Below are 6,243 nucleotides of genomic sequence, written 5' to 3'. Positions count from 1 at the left end.
TAACAGCCTTTCCAGAATTTCAGTTTCACTAAAATACACTGGCTAATTCATGTTAGCAGGACGCCTGAGTCTTTCCAGTGTGCCATATTATTTTTTTAAATGTGCAATAATGACAGTATGGAGTAACTTTTAGTATAAATGAATATTAGTATGTTTAGTTTGTGGTGAATGGCATTTAAAGCCACCAATGTGAAGAAAAGGATGGTGCCTTGCTTTTGAAAGTGGATTTGCTTGCTGAAATAGTGTCTTGTATGTAATTGCTGCCTTTCAGCAACTTGTTGATTCTGTTGCTTGAAAGATAGGTAGGATTTAGCCAAAAAGAGAAGAAACTGTGCAGAAAGTTCAGAGATGAGTTTGGCCCTTCCTCGGCAGGACAGAAGGTGGTCATAGAGGAAACAGGGATAATAATCCATTTGTAAATTCTTTTAACAATATTTAAATGCCTTCCATATTTTAGGCATTATTAGCCACTGCTAATATATCACTGAACAAAACAGATAAAAATACCTGCTCTCAAAGAGCTTACATGTAGTGAGGGGAGACAAACCATAGAAAAGAAGTAAATTATATAGTATGCTAAACAGTGATAAATTGCCACGGGGGAAAAAAAAGATCAGGAATGGGGTGTGGAGAGTGGGTTGCAAATGGCTGTTCAGTTAAGAGAATATTATAACACCCTGGTCTTTGAAAAGCCGATTGAAATAGAGACTGAAATATTCCAGATAAATACAGTCATAAAAAGAAACTTTTCTAATAAGTTAGTATTTTTTAAGTCGTGCTCCAAAGATACCAGTATATCCAGTGCTATTGCGGTAGACACTGCTTCTGTGCCACACTACGTATTTAACACTGTCCAGAAGTAACTTGTGAGCTGGGAGATTAGTCAGATGTGTGGCCTTATTTCTAATCAGGAAAAGTGAATATTCTACTTAGAGTTAGGTGATCTAGTTCAAATAGGCTGGAGATTACTTAGGTTACTCATGATTTCAGTGTGTACTTCGCCTCATAGATAAGCCTTGATTGATTCTTAAAAGATACTTTAGTTGAGCATGAACATTGAAGAATAAAGAAAATAGTCAAAAGATGATCATTCCTGATAGGGACAGCATTTAGAAACAAACAAACAAAAAAGCCAAATTTACTTGCAGCATTATGTTTTGAGAGGAAAACCAAAATGTTAAGAGGTTTATGCCAAGATAGCTCCCAGCTTCCGTATGCAGTGGCTAACTGAGGGCACTCCTGTAAAGGAGAAATGACCTGGCCTAGGTGAATGTGAATTTCCCGGTACATTAAGAAGGGACAGCAAATCCAGTGGCACTTAAAGGTAATTGCTGTGGATTTAATGATTTTTGCACTCCAGTTTTAAAACCTAGCAAACAAAATCTGTCTCCTGCTTAAAATTCCCCAGTGGCTTCTCACTTCCTTTGGTAAGTTCCTCAAAATGGCCTCTGAAGTCCTTCATGCTCTGGCTCCTGCTTACCTCCAATCTCCCCTTCCCCACAGTGCTCTTCTCTATCGATAGGGAGCTGCATTCTGCTCCCAGAGAGGACCCAGTCACCTCTGAACTGTACATGTTCTCTCTTTACTTGGCCAGTTCCTACCTATGCTTCTTGTCTTAGCTATGATTTCCTTCAGCAAGCCTTTTCTGACCTTTCACATACAAATTAGGTGTCCCTTTTATGTGCTCCCATGATCAGCACCTCTCAGGATCTTTATCATGCTATTCAGATACTGTTTACCTCTCCCCTACCAGCTTTCAAGGGCTGGTGCTGTGGTTCTCAGTGCCTGGGAAGGATGAGCCTGAGACACTGCTAGTTTTCTACCCCAGATCCATTTCCCTCTTCCTGACCAATAGAATCCTGATTTTTGTCCAGAGTGGCAGTGTGCCCAGCTTCCCTTGCAGCCACTGAGACTAGTGAGGAAATTTTGGCCAATAAGCTGTAAACAGAAGACTGCTGGGGCATTTCTGAGAAGCTTAGTTTCCTGATAAAGGTATTATCCCTTCCTCCTCTTTTCTACCTGGAGTATGGTTAGAGTGGCTGTAAGTGCCAAGAATGAGGACTATTTGCCTGTGTGGTGACAAACACAAAGATGAAAACCACCTGTTAAGGATGACTGAATAGAAAGATAGGAGACTGGATCCTTGATGGCATTGTGGGTTGCCATTCTGGAAGGCTATCTGTGTCTCTAAACTTACTATTACGTGAGGGCAGGGATTTGCATCTGTTCATTCAAGGGATGTAACAGGAGTGCTTCACCTATTTGGTTGAGCCTCTGTATTTAGGATTCTGTTTTATTCAGCCAAAAGCAGCCCACTGTCTAAATATTTTTTCAATGAATGAAAAGTATAAGGCTAATAATAGCTCATTTGCTCAGTGCATACCACAAACTAGGCACCATTCTTAGTACCTTATGTGATTGCCCCATTTGGGAGATGAACCTTGGGAAAACTAATAGGGAAAGGCTAGAGAAGACCAGGCACTAAGTGAAGGAACAGCCAGAACTGTGTGAAGCAATTTGGGGGAAATCTGTCTCATTTCCCTAAGAAGGAAGACTTGGCATTAATAGCCAGTCCAATGAGGGCCTGTGCATTACTTGGTTCCTAAGGACTGGGATCAGATCTCATTCAAATATTGCAATGTGCAAATGCAGTTCTCTCTGCTCAATTGTTCAACCCGTATTAAGTCTCTCTCCCTAACCAGTCATACCTTACTTCTCTAAGGACAAAATACTTCCTGTCTGCCTGTCTGTTATCCATCCATCCATCCACCCATCCATCCATCTATTTATCCATATACTTGTCATGTGGATCAGATACCATGCCAGAGCCCTTTGTAGGGAAGACGTTTTGGCCCATAGCTCCTACTTAAAAAGCACTCCTTGGTAGTCCATTTTACACTATACTGATTGAACCAAAGCTGGGCAACTGACCCCAAAACTGCCAGATCTTAAGTTAGTCAGTGTCCTGTGACATGTCCTAGATCTAAAAGGTGATCTGGACAATCAAATTCGTTAATGCTTTGAACCAAGAAATACTGAGAAAATGATGTAGTTAGCAGTGGAAAGTGAATCCTGAGGGAGAATGATGATAAGGTGCAACAGGGGCCAGGACAGCCCATTGTTCTGAGAAAGCAGGAGCTATGAGGATGCACACCATGAGGCAGAGCGAAGTTATTCAGAATAGAAGAGACATTGCTAGTTGGAGCTGGCAAAAAGGTGGACAGAGACAGAGATGCAGACAACTGCTTGGAGAATAGCTGAGACCCATTAACGATGGACCCCTAGAGTGAAAACCCAGCACCACAGCTCCTCAGTTTCTTAGAGCTGCCTTGGCTTCTGGTTCTGGCTGTAAGCCCCTGTTCCGTATCGGTCCTTCTTCTCCACGAGGCCTGGTTCTTTGGCATTTTCTAGATTTTTAAGCTGATACAGCTTTCTGATAAATCCCTGCATTACATAAAATAAATGAAGTTCTTTTGAACCAAAGGATCCTATCAAGAACATTAAGAAGTGAGTCAGGTGGCCAAGCAGTATCTTTCTGTTTCAATAATCCATTGGCATTAGGACATTTTTTCTTCGTCCAATACTTTCTCATATTGTCGTTTAGAGCACCAGGGACATGCTTGGATAGCTCCTTGGCAGAAACTCCCTACAGTGTCTGAATTCAAGTTCCAGCACGGGAAACCTGGGAAACCGCAGAAGCCTTCAGCACCCAGGATGAGTTTTGGCCCTCTCCTAAATGAGAAACATGCCAAAAATTGATTGAGTCACTCCCTTAGGTAAGTGAAGAAACGTGTTTACCAAGAAAGAACAGAGTAGGCATTGCCTACAACCCTGGGCAAAATCATGACGTCTGAATCTTCACTCGGCCTTATACCCGGTCCTTTAACCATGGTCCACTGGCAGAGAATTCTGGAAGTGCATGACAGATACCGGAGTTGAGTCCCTCTTCTTTGCAAGGCAAGAGCTCATTCTCTCAGTCTCTCTCTTTGGGATTAGTGAAAATAATTTTTACAATAGAGTACACATTCTTGCTCCCAGATTATACTTCAGATTTGGTGGGGGGAAATGTTTGAGAAATGAATTTTTTTCCTTCAATTGCAATGGTATTGCTAAGGGAAGATAGGTCTTTTGGGGAAAAACTTGTTCCTTTATCTGAATAAGCCCTAAATGGCCAATCAAGTTTTGAACACCCTTTCCATCAACAGTTTATTCAGTTGTAAGTCTGTTTTCTTTTTGTTACTCTAGGAATCCCAACAATTCTTGGGGAATTAGTCTAATTGTTCAAATACCACTTCCTTATCCTTTAAAATAAGCCACTCCCTTTAAAAAGAGTTATCTTCTGGGTTAAAACTATTTTTAACAGTTCCACTGTAACTATCCATTCCAGTTTCCCACTTTTTAACCAATTTGTAATTTATTATGATATATACAAAATATGGACCCAAATGATTATTTCCCCACAAAATGTAATTTTTCTACAACATTTTGTAAATAAAAAATTATTTTCATACTGTCTTTATTTTACCCAACTTAAACAGATTTGGGTCACACTTTCTGACTTTTTTTTTTTCCTGTTTCCATTATCTCTTTTGTTTTGTAATCTACTATCAGAAAAATGAAATATTTTGTAATAAATTTTAAACTTTGAAATATATTTTAAATTTTATTAGGACAAGTATTTCCATTAAACTATTTTCTCTTTTCTTTTATACCATAATAGTAGTCAATCCCAGCTGACATTAGAATCACCTGGGCTCTTTACCAGAGATCCTTATTTAATTGGTCTGCAGTGAGTCCCCAACCTAGATTTTTTTAAACTTATAAATTAAGTGATTCTAATATGCAGGCAAAATTGAGAATCACTACACACAGTACTTGATCTTCTTTCCTATTTACTCTCTTTACTATTGTGTTCTCTTTACCATGAACCCTACCTAACAAGCAACAGGATGTTTATCCATTTATTCAAGTCTTTTATTTCTGAAAGTGAAACAGTGTGATTGTCTTTGCATAGGTGCTGTATGTCCCTTATTAGACTAATTCTTAAACATGTGATGTATTCCGACGTTCTACATCAAAATCAAGATAAAGTAAAAACAAATCTAATCAACCTGATTATGAACTTTCATGTATCTTCGACCAGCTCTTCTGTGTATACCGCTTTAGATGTTTGTCCATGTTTGCACTGTTCAGAAAAGTATTATTACTAGGCCAGTAGAGATCTTTTTTCATTTATTGAACAAAATCTCTACATGCGAAAAGCTGAAGGCAGATGAATAGAGCAGTTTCTTTATTGTGAAGCATTGAGTTGTCAGTGGTAACCCCCCCCCCCCCCAAATCACTCTTCAAGCTCTTACTTATCTCCTTCAGGGGTCAAAATAGCTGAATAAATGGATTCTGGCCTTGTGTTGGTAGACGGTAGAGGTTAAGAGCATTTGTTCTGGAGGCAAACAGCCTGGGATCATATTCTCACTTTACTAAGTAGCTTTGAGGCCTTGGGCAAGTAACTTAACCTCTCTATGCTCAGTCTTCTGTAAAGAGGGGACAGTAACAACATTCACCTCAGGAGGTTGTTACAGGAATTAAATGCATTATATGTGTGAAGTCTTTAGAACCCTACCTGGCATATAATAAGCACTTAATGTACGCTACTATCATCATTTAGGGGCAGGGGGATTCGCAAGCGGCACTGTAGGATATTAAGCAGAGTGCAGAACACAGAGGGAGACATTATTTAGTGTACCTTTAAAACAAGTTTCCTCTTTTATTTCTTCCTTTCTTTCTCCTCTCTTCCACTTCTTCCCCTCTCCTTCCTAAACAATTCAGTCCAAAATCCATTAGGTAAAGCCAAGGAAAGATTACTATTAACAACCAAGGATTAACAACCAAAATGAAATTAAGAAAACAATTTCACTTACAATAGCATTCACGGGAATAAATCTAACAAAAAACTGTAAAACTTATGCTCTGAAAACTATAAAACATTATCAAAAGAAATTACAGAATATATAAATAATTGGGAAAACATCCTATTCATGGATCAATAGGTTTAATATTTTTAAGATAACACTACTCCCCAAATTGAAATACATATTCAAACAAGTCCTATCAGAATCCGAGTTGACTGCTTGGTAGAAGTTTACAAGCTGATTCTAAAACTTATATGAAAATTCAAAAGATCCAGAAGAATCAAAACATTCTTGGGGGAGGGTACAGCTCAGTGGTAGAGTGTGTACCTTGCAT

The sequence above is a fragment of the Camelus ferus genome, chromosome 1 (genome assembly GCF_009834535.1).
Source record: "Camelus ferus isolate YT-003-E chromosome 1, BCGSAC_Cfer_1.0, whole genome shotgun sequence".
Classification (NCBI taxonomy): domain Eukaryota; kingdom Metazoa; phylum Chordata; class Mammalia; order Artiodactyla; family Camelidae; genus Camelus; species Camelus ferus.
Note: the sequence above shows the minus strand (reverse complement) of the source record.